At 38.0% G+C, this 10,057-nt stretch overlaps 1 pseudogene; it reads left to right on the top strand.

Moving 5' to 3' along the window:
• The first annotated feature begins 1,209 nt into the window (after window positions 1-1,209).
• LOC116631280 lies at window positions 1,210-1,612 on the top strand (annotated as a pseudogene).
• Window positions 1,613-10,057: the final 8,445 nt, after the last annotated feature.

The raw sequence follows: 10,057 nt of genomic DNA, 5'->3' as shown, positions 1-10,057 counted from the left end.
GAGAAATAAATGTCTTTTGTTGAAGCCCCCCCATATATAGTGTTTTGTTAGAGTAGACTGAGATAGTAGGTGTCATAGGGAATACCAGTAGTCTTAGTGTATTCAAGAGATTTAATTGGATGGGAATATATATTTACCAATCTTTTTAATAGTTTAATAATAAGTGGAAAAATAATAAGTAGTGGAGAAATAATAAGTAGTGACAAAAATTAATAGTTTACAGCCATATTGATACAATTATCCTGAAAGCCGGTTTTACATACAAGAAAACTGAATGTAAAAGTGATTAACCAACCCAAATCTCCTAAATCCAAATCTCAGGTTATTTCCTTGAAAAGAATATGCAGGGGCTCCTGGGTGGCTCAGTCGTTAAGCGTCTGCCTTCAGCTCAGGTCATGATCCCAGGGTCCTGGGATGCAGCCCGGCATCGGGCTCCCTGCTCTGCGGAAAGCCTGCTTCTCCCTTTCCCACTCCCCCTGCTTGTGTTCCCTCTCTCGCTGTCTCTCTCTCTCTGTCAAATAAATAAAATCTTTAAAAAAAAAGAAAAGAAAAGAATATGCAGATTAATTCAGGAGTAGTTTTTAGAGTAAGATTTTTCAAATTGTGACTACTGTAGCATATATACGTACATAGAAATCCTCCTTATGAGAATAATACATGTTTAGGGGTGCCTGGGTGGCTCAGTCGGGATCGAGCCCTACATCGGGCTCCCCGCTCAGCCGGGAGTCTGCTTCTCCCTCTCCCACTCCCCTGTTTGTGTTCCCTCTCTCGCTGTGTCTCTCTCTGTCAAATAAATAAACAAAATCTTAAAAAAAATAATAATAATACATGTTTAGTTATTGTGTTAAAGAAAAATATAGTGTATCAACACAGGCTTAGGCACAGCACAAATATTATAATTTACCAACTGGTTATAAATTCTTCAGCCTAGTCTTTACATATCCTGTTTTATACAAAAGGGTAGCAAGGGCAGAAAATACTCCAGTGAGTAGGTCTAAAGCTATCAAAACCATTAGTTCTGTTTTTTAAAAGTTGAGAAATGAAAAATGAAAGAAGGAGCTGGAAAAAGAGGGAGGGAGGGAAGACCAAGAAGGCCAAGAGGGTAAGCAGTTTTAAAAATATTTGAACATTGCCGTGCGCATTGATATGATTGCCCGGCGGATAGTGGTTCTCTTTTCCTCCCGGGCTGCTTGAAGCTTGGCCGCCATCATGAACAACACAGTAACTATCCGGACCAGGAAGTTCATGACTAACCGACTACTTCAGCGGAAACAGATGGTCATTGATGTTCTTCACCGGGGAAAGGCAACAGTACCTAAGACAGAAATTCAGGAAAAACTAGCCAAAATGTACAAGACCACACCAGATGTCATATTTGTGTTTGGATTCAGAACCCATTTGGGTGGTGGCAAGACAACTGGCTTTGGCATGATTTATGATTCCTTGGGTTATGCAAAGAAAAATGAACCCAAACGCAGACTTGCAAGACATGGCCTGTATGAGAAGAAAAAGACACCAAGAAAACAGCGAAAGGAATGCAAGAACAGAATGAAGAAAGTCAGGGGGACTGCAAAAGCCAGTTGTTGGTGCTGGCAAAAAGAAGAAGGAGTAAAGATGCTGCAGTGGCTTTTTCTGTGGTGGTTGTGCAGATTTTTCATGAGAGGATCAATAAACTAAGAATGTTAATGTGAAAAAAATAAATAAAAATAATAAATAAATAAAAAATATTTGAACATTTACTAAATAGCTACTGGGGGTGAGACATTAGGGAAGGAGGAGGTAAAGCTCTTAAGGTGCTAATTTTAGAAACAATAGTATTGTGTTTACCCAACTGATTGTTTAGCGTTATATGGTCACAGTCTAAGAAGTTTATCTTAACCACAGTTCAACTTAAACATTCCAAAATCGAAGCTATAAAACTTGAAATCCAACAGTTTGTGGGGAAAAGAAACCGCACTCACCCAGTCCCATTCCTGGGAAGCTGATTTACAGAGGTCAGAAATCATAGACTTGATTTGTTCCCTAGGCAAACCTCTGATACCATTAGTGGATGCATATTTCCTCTCAAAGTACATTAATCTCTGCAGAGTATGAGCTAAATAATACATTTCAATCTCCCTCCACCATTTTTGGGAAGAGGCAGCATATTGAAATAAAAAATGATACAAGATCAGAGACACAATGTCATAAACATGTGCACTCTTGGCCTAACTCTGATATATTTTACTTCCCAAATGCAACTAAATTATAGGCCTACCTTATCAACACCAGTATGAATTTTATCATTTGACTCTAATTGTCCAAATTAGAAGAGTTGAAACTTTCAGACGAATTCACTTAGTCTCATATAAAAGCTGGTTTTTAAATTAAATCAGACCTCAGAATACATTTCATTAAGGCAATTTTCCCTCTGAGACCAATCTCTAAAACCAGAAGGAACGATGTCTTAAAACTGTCCCTGTATCTTGTCACTGTACCGTAGCCCCATCTCCATAATTACATGTATGGATGTGGAGCCATTAGTTGATCCCAACCCTGAAGTCATCCTATTTCACTATTGCACTTCAGGTTTTAGAAACTAATAAATTTCTACATTGTTTGTGCCAGTTGGAAACATATTTTCCATGATATACAGCCAAACGTATCCTAATTGATCCACAGATCCCCCCCCCCCAAAGAATAATCATTACATCCAAAATCATGTGCTGCAGGCTAGACGGGAAGAGGTAAGCACTTGGAACTATAAACTGGCTGTAGGTAGAGAGAGTTGACTACACCCAAAGAACCGAAGTCCAACTCAGTCGGAAGAATACAGACAACAGATGGTGAGGCAAGTAAACATTTGGCCTCCTGACTACTCAACACAATATAATGAAGGTACCTCTGCAGGCGGTGCTCTGAAACTCAGCAGAGCAAATGACAAATCTGTTGCAATGTTACGTCCCAGCTCTGGAGCCAGTGTTTAGGAAGCATTAACCCGTTCTTAGAAGGGAAGACATGTAAGAGCAAAACAGAAATCCAGGCTCAGACAGACTCTGCTACTAGTTAGATGTCAACAACAAGACTTGGATGCTGGGAATAAAAGGGAGAGGGAGAAAGAGAGGAAGAGAAAGACTCGGTATGAACAAAGAGGAAAATTATACTAAAATGTGGACAGATTTGGGGTTGGAGTTCATCTAGTAGGAAAACTGACTTGCTCTTGAGTTACCTGATTATCATTTTAAATCTTTCTTGACTAGAGAGGCAAGCTTCATCCCAGGGGCTAGAATAAGGCAGAGGGGAGTATATGGATGACGTAAAGCATCTCTCCCAGGAGAAGGGCAGGAATTCAGAAACGGAGGAGGTGGTAGGTCCCAAGCTGATGGCAGAGTCATCTGGAAAGCTCCTGATTCCTTCATAACCACTTGACCTTCCCAAGTTGATACTTGGAACTCACCCCACTTCCTTGACTTTTCACAGGCCTGTGTAGTTAATACTAATAACATTTCAATTTACTTCCACAACTGATAGCCCAATAGGAGTACTGGGCTTAAAGATACCTTAAAATTTTAAAGGCAAATTGAATCCTGAAAGAAGTGTGCAAAAGAGAATGGGAGATAATATATAAATGAAAACACAAATCATTCCTCCTGTTTTTCCTCCATTTGCTGAGCTCCTACTTAACACATTGTAGCAGAATCAACATACAGGAACTACAACTAAAACTAGTAATAGAAAAAAAAAAAAAAAAACCCTCCTAAAAAGTATATTTGAACTAACTTCACCATAGGCCACCAAGCTTCAAAGAAGATAAGACACATGTAGTTATTGTTTAAAATGATTATTCAAATTAATCTCTCTTGTATGAATTTTGCATTAATATCCAGACCATTTGAAAACTCTCCATCTAGGTTGTTTCTCTCAACCTTTCCCCCTTCCTAACATGGCATCTTGATTCAAGAGAAAAACACGTCACGGTTCATTGATTGCTAGTCTCTGGTCTTTGCTTGTCTCATATACCTGGCATGGTCTCCTGGTGATGAATTCTGAGGCTGGTGAGAGACGTGTTGTGCTAACGGTGGCCATCTATTATTATAGCTTCTGGGATTATAGTTCTTTTCCCTGCTCCATTGGCTCCATATCTATATTTGCAACTACTGCACATCTCTGATTCTTGGACACGAGTTCCATATGTTGCTTCAGTTAAGACGTCTATTTTGCAACTCCATATTCAGAGTTGCCTCATCCCTCAAAATGGCAGCTTCATGAGAGGCATGAAATCTCTCATCTCAGCTATGTTTTCCTCCCTCGTGTGTAAGAACTTCTAGATCAATTACATATCAATGAAAGTCCACGGGGAAGTGGTGGTGATATTTCTGGCTTTCCCACTTAAACATCAACATCCATCAATGCCACAGTATACCTTACACAGTTGAACAGGATGGGTTTTGACCATGATTTGGTAGTAAGAGCCGAAACAAACATTGCTTATACCCTGTCCTTTGGGGGTCTCTACCTCATTATGACTCCTCCTGAAACTACAGAAGGAGACCTTACTTCAGTTTGCTAAGAAATTTAGAGGTATAGGGTATGAGGACCCCTCTATATCATATATTCAGTCCTCTCAACTCTAATTAAATGCAAACTAAAATTCAAATTTCTAAGCTTACTATTGATACATACCCGTGCTTGGTTTAAGGGAGGATGGCGAAGTTATCTTTATATGGGCTGAAAGAGCACCAAAAATTTACCTTCTTCTCTCTCTTCACATTTCTTTTTGTTAATCTCAAACCTCTTCAAGGTAGTGAATACCCTCAGAGAAAGAGAGAAAAAAAAGAGGGAGAAAGAGAGGTAAAGAGAAGGTGATTTATATATTTAAAAAATATTATTTGAACTTGGTTAGTGCATTTATGAAATTTTTCAGCCCAATGAGTTCATTAAATTATAAACAACTTCTCTCATCAAATTCACTAATTATTAAACATTTTACAAATACATAGTAAAGTTTTATGCCTTTATTTGGGCTGTTGATCACTTTAATTCCTTTATCTACTAATTTCACTTTTTCTCTCTGGTCATTTCTTCTCTTGTTCTTCTGAGGGTTTTTCATTTTCAAACACCACACTTCAGAGCCTGAGTTTCAAAATTGTGTATTACCATTAAGAGATACAACTGAAAGTTCAAACTCCATCAGTCAAGACCATAATGAATATATCAATAGCAATAGTCAAAATATCATTTCAGTACTTTATTTTTTATCATATTAATATCTATACCTAGTTTTAAAAAACAGTGTTGCAAGGCTTATACAGAAAAAAAAAAAAATCCATCTTGTACATTACCACTCAACTCACCCCCTAAATCCTATGCCTTAGTGTCCTTTTCCACTTCTTTAGCTCTTCTTCTTGTTTGCCTCCATATTTCTATAAAATATGCTTATATAAAGCTATGTCTGGGATTTTCAAGTTTGTCATGTATTGTTCCAAATTATTTATACTCCATATCCACCCTCCATGTTAATAAAAGAAAATTAAATGGCTCTATTGCTAGCACCATTGTTGCTTGGGTTTTCCATTACTTATAGTCAAATCAATCTTAATTGATGCATGATGGCAACACTATTTGGGAAGTTCCATCTTCTGCCTCACCCAAGTAACTACCCCTATCCTTCAGAACTTAGGTCTGGAGTCCTCTTTTCCTGTGAAGTCTACTGCTATTACCCTTCTCCCCCAATACAATACACACAGTCTGTATTCTTTTCTCCCATACCACCACATGAATATCTTTATCATTGCTTTCATTGTGTTATGTTAAAATGTTAGCCACCTGTCTGACTTTCCTCAGAGACTATAACTACTAAATGGTGTAGTCATGTTTCATTTAATTTTTTATCATTATGGGTAACTCTGGAAGATTTTAGAACTCATTCAGGACATATTCAATGTGGTGAGTTGAATTTTTCATAGTTTCTAGTTTCAGTGTTTGTTAATCTTTCATGCATCCAGCTACTTGATAGACGCTTCAGACTTTTATCATAAATAGCAACTCACCACAGCAAGAGTCTCAGAGAAATTGGTAGGAGGGAAGAGCGTTCTATTTAGAACTTACTATAATCTTGAAGGAGAAAGAAAGGTACATGCAGTTTGGAACTTCCTCTCTCCAGATGATTCTAAACGCACCCCCCATAACCTACCCCAGATGATAGTCACTATTCTAAATATGTCAGCAAAAGATAATGAGGTGTTGAATCTCAAATTTATCTCTACAGTTCTCTTAGCTGAACTCAAATCATACTGAGGATCTCCATCCAAGTAGACTCTCATGCACTTCAAACCTTAAATTTTCAAAGCTACTTTTTATTACCTACTTTTCCTTGAAATACTATCTTTGTTAGAAAAACCATAATTTAAATAGTCACTCTGCTCAGAACCTTGGCAATTATTCTTAGGCTTCTGTCTCCATTATCCACAATATTCAATCTGTTGTTAAATTCTGGTTCAATCCCATTTTCTAAGGTCCTCACCAATCTACTAACTCTTCCCCAGTCCCTCTCCTAATGCTTTGCTGAGGCCATGAGGGTCTCCTATCTGAATTCTTAGCCTTCTGACTGCTTTTAGTTTTGTTCAGTTATGCAGTGCTGTCAGTGTGAGCTTTCTGCAGTGAAAATCTGATCATACTACTTTCCTGCTTAAAAGTCTTTGAAGACACTTAGGATAATACATAACAAATCTTCTTAGTTTCAACTCTGACTCACATTCCAAAGCGTTTTCTCAAGCCAGGCTGATGGAGGTGATGCAATGCAAGATGTCAACTCACGAATACTGTTTAAATTTGCCTAGACAAATGGTTTCTCGTTGTAAAAAAAAAAAAAATTACCATCCCCAAAAGGGGCTCTGGTTCAGCAATGTGAATAATCTTGAATCCCAGTAAAGCTTGGACTTCCACCATGGAGCTTCCTTCCTCGCTGCTTCTTGGGATGCTAGCCCACTCTCATGCCAAGACAGTGCATGCATGCTCATAAGCAAAAAGTTGGGTGTTAACCACCCAGATTGGGCTTCTTGCTGTTTGTTCACCTTTGAGAAAAGAACGGAGTCAATTCCAGCTTCTACTCCAGCAGTTTATGTCTGTCAGCTTTATTTCAAGGCACACTCCACAATGTTGAGATGGGGCTCACTGCCCCTCCACTCCCTTGTCCACTCTCCACTATAGCAAAATGCTGGGAAACAAGCTCATGACCTAACTGGTCTGATGGACAGCCTTCCGTTAGAACTAGAGTCGGGGGGCTGGATAACAGGAAAGAATGAATACCTGCTTGTCCCAAATTATGTATGTATTTACATAAAGTCATCCCACCTCAAGATAGGACTAAGGGTGAAGGATTTCCTGAGTCCAGGAAATCACTGCTACCCATTTTCTACAAATAGCCTCTATACCAACACAGGCTGTCAATTCACACTTACAGGAGTTCCCCACTCATCCAGCCATAATCCCATAGTTTCACTCCTGTGATCAGTAGCTACACCCAGGGAAGAGAATATGGGGTGTTCACAGACTCCTTGGAGTTACCAAATGAACTAAAAATCATCCATCTCAAATAGATTTTTTTAAAAAAAACAGATTATTTTGAAATGAGCTATGACACTCTGGGTCTTCATTTTTGACACAATGAAACATAATAATCATTTAATTCTACTGTTTAAGTTGACACTATTACCTTTTTTCTTCTTTCACCTTAGCTTCATTATTCTCAACCATCCAGCTTCTACACATTTCTCCTCTTTATTTTCTTTCTGTTATGATTCATTTGTTCAGCAGTTGGCTTTTCTTTTCATGGTTATTGAGTTTTGGGCAAAAATTCAACATTGCTCTTAACCCTTGAGAAAGGTTTCCTTTTGCACCATTTTCTGTTCAAATTTAATAATAGCAAGTATTTTAGAACAATATCAACCATTATAAATTTCACCCCCACCCCCCAAAAAAAAACTTTCCAAAGATTACAAGTAATCAAATGAGTATCATATAAAAGATTTATTTGGCCCACTCTCAATTTAATTTCAGTTTTCATAATTATTTGCTACACATTACAAATGTTTTCATTTTATCCTTAGATAACATCTGGTTTTCTTAATTTAGGGAAAATCTTAAAACATCTAAAATGAAGAAGCAAGATATCTCAGAGTATAATCCTTACCTCTGAATTCTTAGGAACATTTCGCTGTTTGCCATTTGTCAAATTTTAGGGAAAAACTCAGATTTTGAATGAAAAAAACTATTTTAACTCAGTTGGACTCATTTCCTACAGAGAAATACCATTGACTCTTGAACATGTACAGGTCCACTTATACATGGATTTTTTTTTCAACGAACACAGTACTGTAAATACATTTGCCTTATTATTTCCTTTTTTAAATTAAGTTTTTATATTCCAGTAAACATACTGTGTTATATTAATTTCTGTTGTACAATTCGTTTCCAGTGATTCAATTCTTCTGATTTTCTTAATAGCAGTTTCTTTTCTCTAGCGTACTTTATTGTGAGAATACTGTATATAAAATATATAGCATACAAAATATGTGTTAATCAACTGTTTATGTAATCAGCAAGACTTCTAGTAAACAATAGGATATTAGTAGTTAAATTTGGTGGGAGTCAAAAATTATATGGGGATTTTTAACTGTATGGTGGGGGAGGCGGGGGTGTCAGCTTCCCTAACCTCCATGTCGTTCAAAGTTCAAGCGTATAGGGGCGCCTGGGTGGCTCAGTCGTTAGGCGTCTGCCTTCGGCTCAGGTCATGATCCCAGGGTCCTGGGACCGAGCCCCGCATCGGGCTCCCTGCTCGGCGGGAAGCCTGCTTCTCCCTCTCTCACTCCCCCTGCTTGTGTTCCCTCTCTCGCTGTGCCTCTCTCTGTCAAATAAATAAATAAAATCTTTAAAAAAAAAAAAAAAAAAAACAAAGTTCAAGCGTATAGCAGTGTGTTTAACTTGGAATTCATGGATTGACTTCAGGATGTCAATGAATCCTCTAAAATTACATCCAAAAATGTGTGAATATTCATATAAAATTGTTTTTCTTGGGATGATAGGTGATAAATTTCAAAGGATTCTCAAACGTGCTTTTAAAAGTGTATTACTACTAAGGGGCGCCTGGGTGGCTCAGTCGTTAATCGTCTGCCTTCGGCTCAGGTCATGATCCCAGGGTCCTGGGATCGAGCCCCGCATCGGGCTCCCTGCTCCGCGGGAAGCTTGCTTCTCCCTCTCCCACTCCCCCTGCTTGTGTTCCCTCTCTCGCTGTGTCTCTCTCTGTCAAATAAATAAATAAAATCTTAAAAAAAAAAAAAAAAAAAAAAAGTGTATTACTACTGAAATCTGTAATACAAGATACACAGTTGAGAAAAAAAGTTAGCATTATGCTAGATAAGTATAAATTCCTTTTAAACTTGGGCTTACAGTATCTTTACGATATTAACATGTATCTTTACAAAAACCTTTCTTTTAGATAGTTCTGAAAAATGACATTATAATTTCCATATCAAAGTCTAAATGGATTTGGACAGATTTCACTGTTTAAACTCATTTATGGTGAGAAAACAGTTATAAAAATCATGTCTTCAAAAAAGTTGTAAAGCTCATTGTTGAAAATTCACACTAATGACCCAGTAGGAGTCTGATGGTTTTCATTGTGAATTACTCATTTTTTTTTCATGTTCAGGCTTTTTAAAGTGATATATACTTTAAGTGGCATATATATTTTTTATTTTTTTTAAAGATTTTATTTATTCATTTGCGACAAAGAGATACAGAGAGAGAGAGAGAGAGCATGAGCAGGGGGAGAGGCAGAGGGAGAGGGAGAAGCAGGCTCCCTGCTGAGCCAGAAGCCCGATGTGGGGCTCAATCCCAGGACCCTGGGATCATGACCTGAGCCAAACGCAGACGCTTAACCACCTGAGCCACCCAGGTGCCCCTAAGTGGCATATATTAATCTATACACTGACAAATTTTGACAAGCTTATTTTCCATTCTAATCTACACACCCCAAATTTGTCAGGACAGACAATTCTTCTCAATAGACATCAGCCTA

Source organism: Phoca vitulina, unplaced genomic scaffold (assembly GCF_004348235.1).
Source record: "Phoca vitulina isolate PV1807 unplaced genomic scaffold, GSC_HSeal_1.0 scaffold5, whole genome shotgun sequence".
NCBI lineage: Eukaryota > Metazoa > Chordata > Mammalia > Carnivora > Phocidae > Phoca > Phoca vitulina.
Note: the sequence above shows the minus strand (reverse complement) of the source record. Positions and strands in the feature narration are given on the sequence as shown.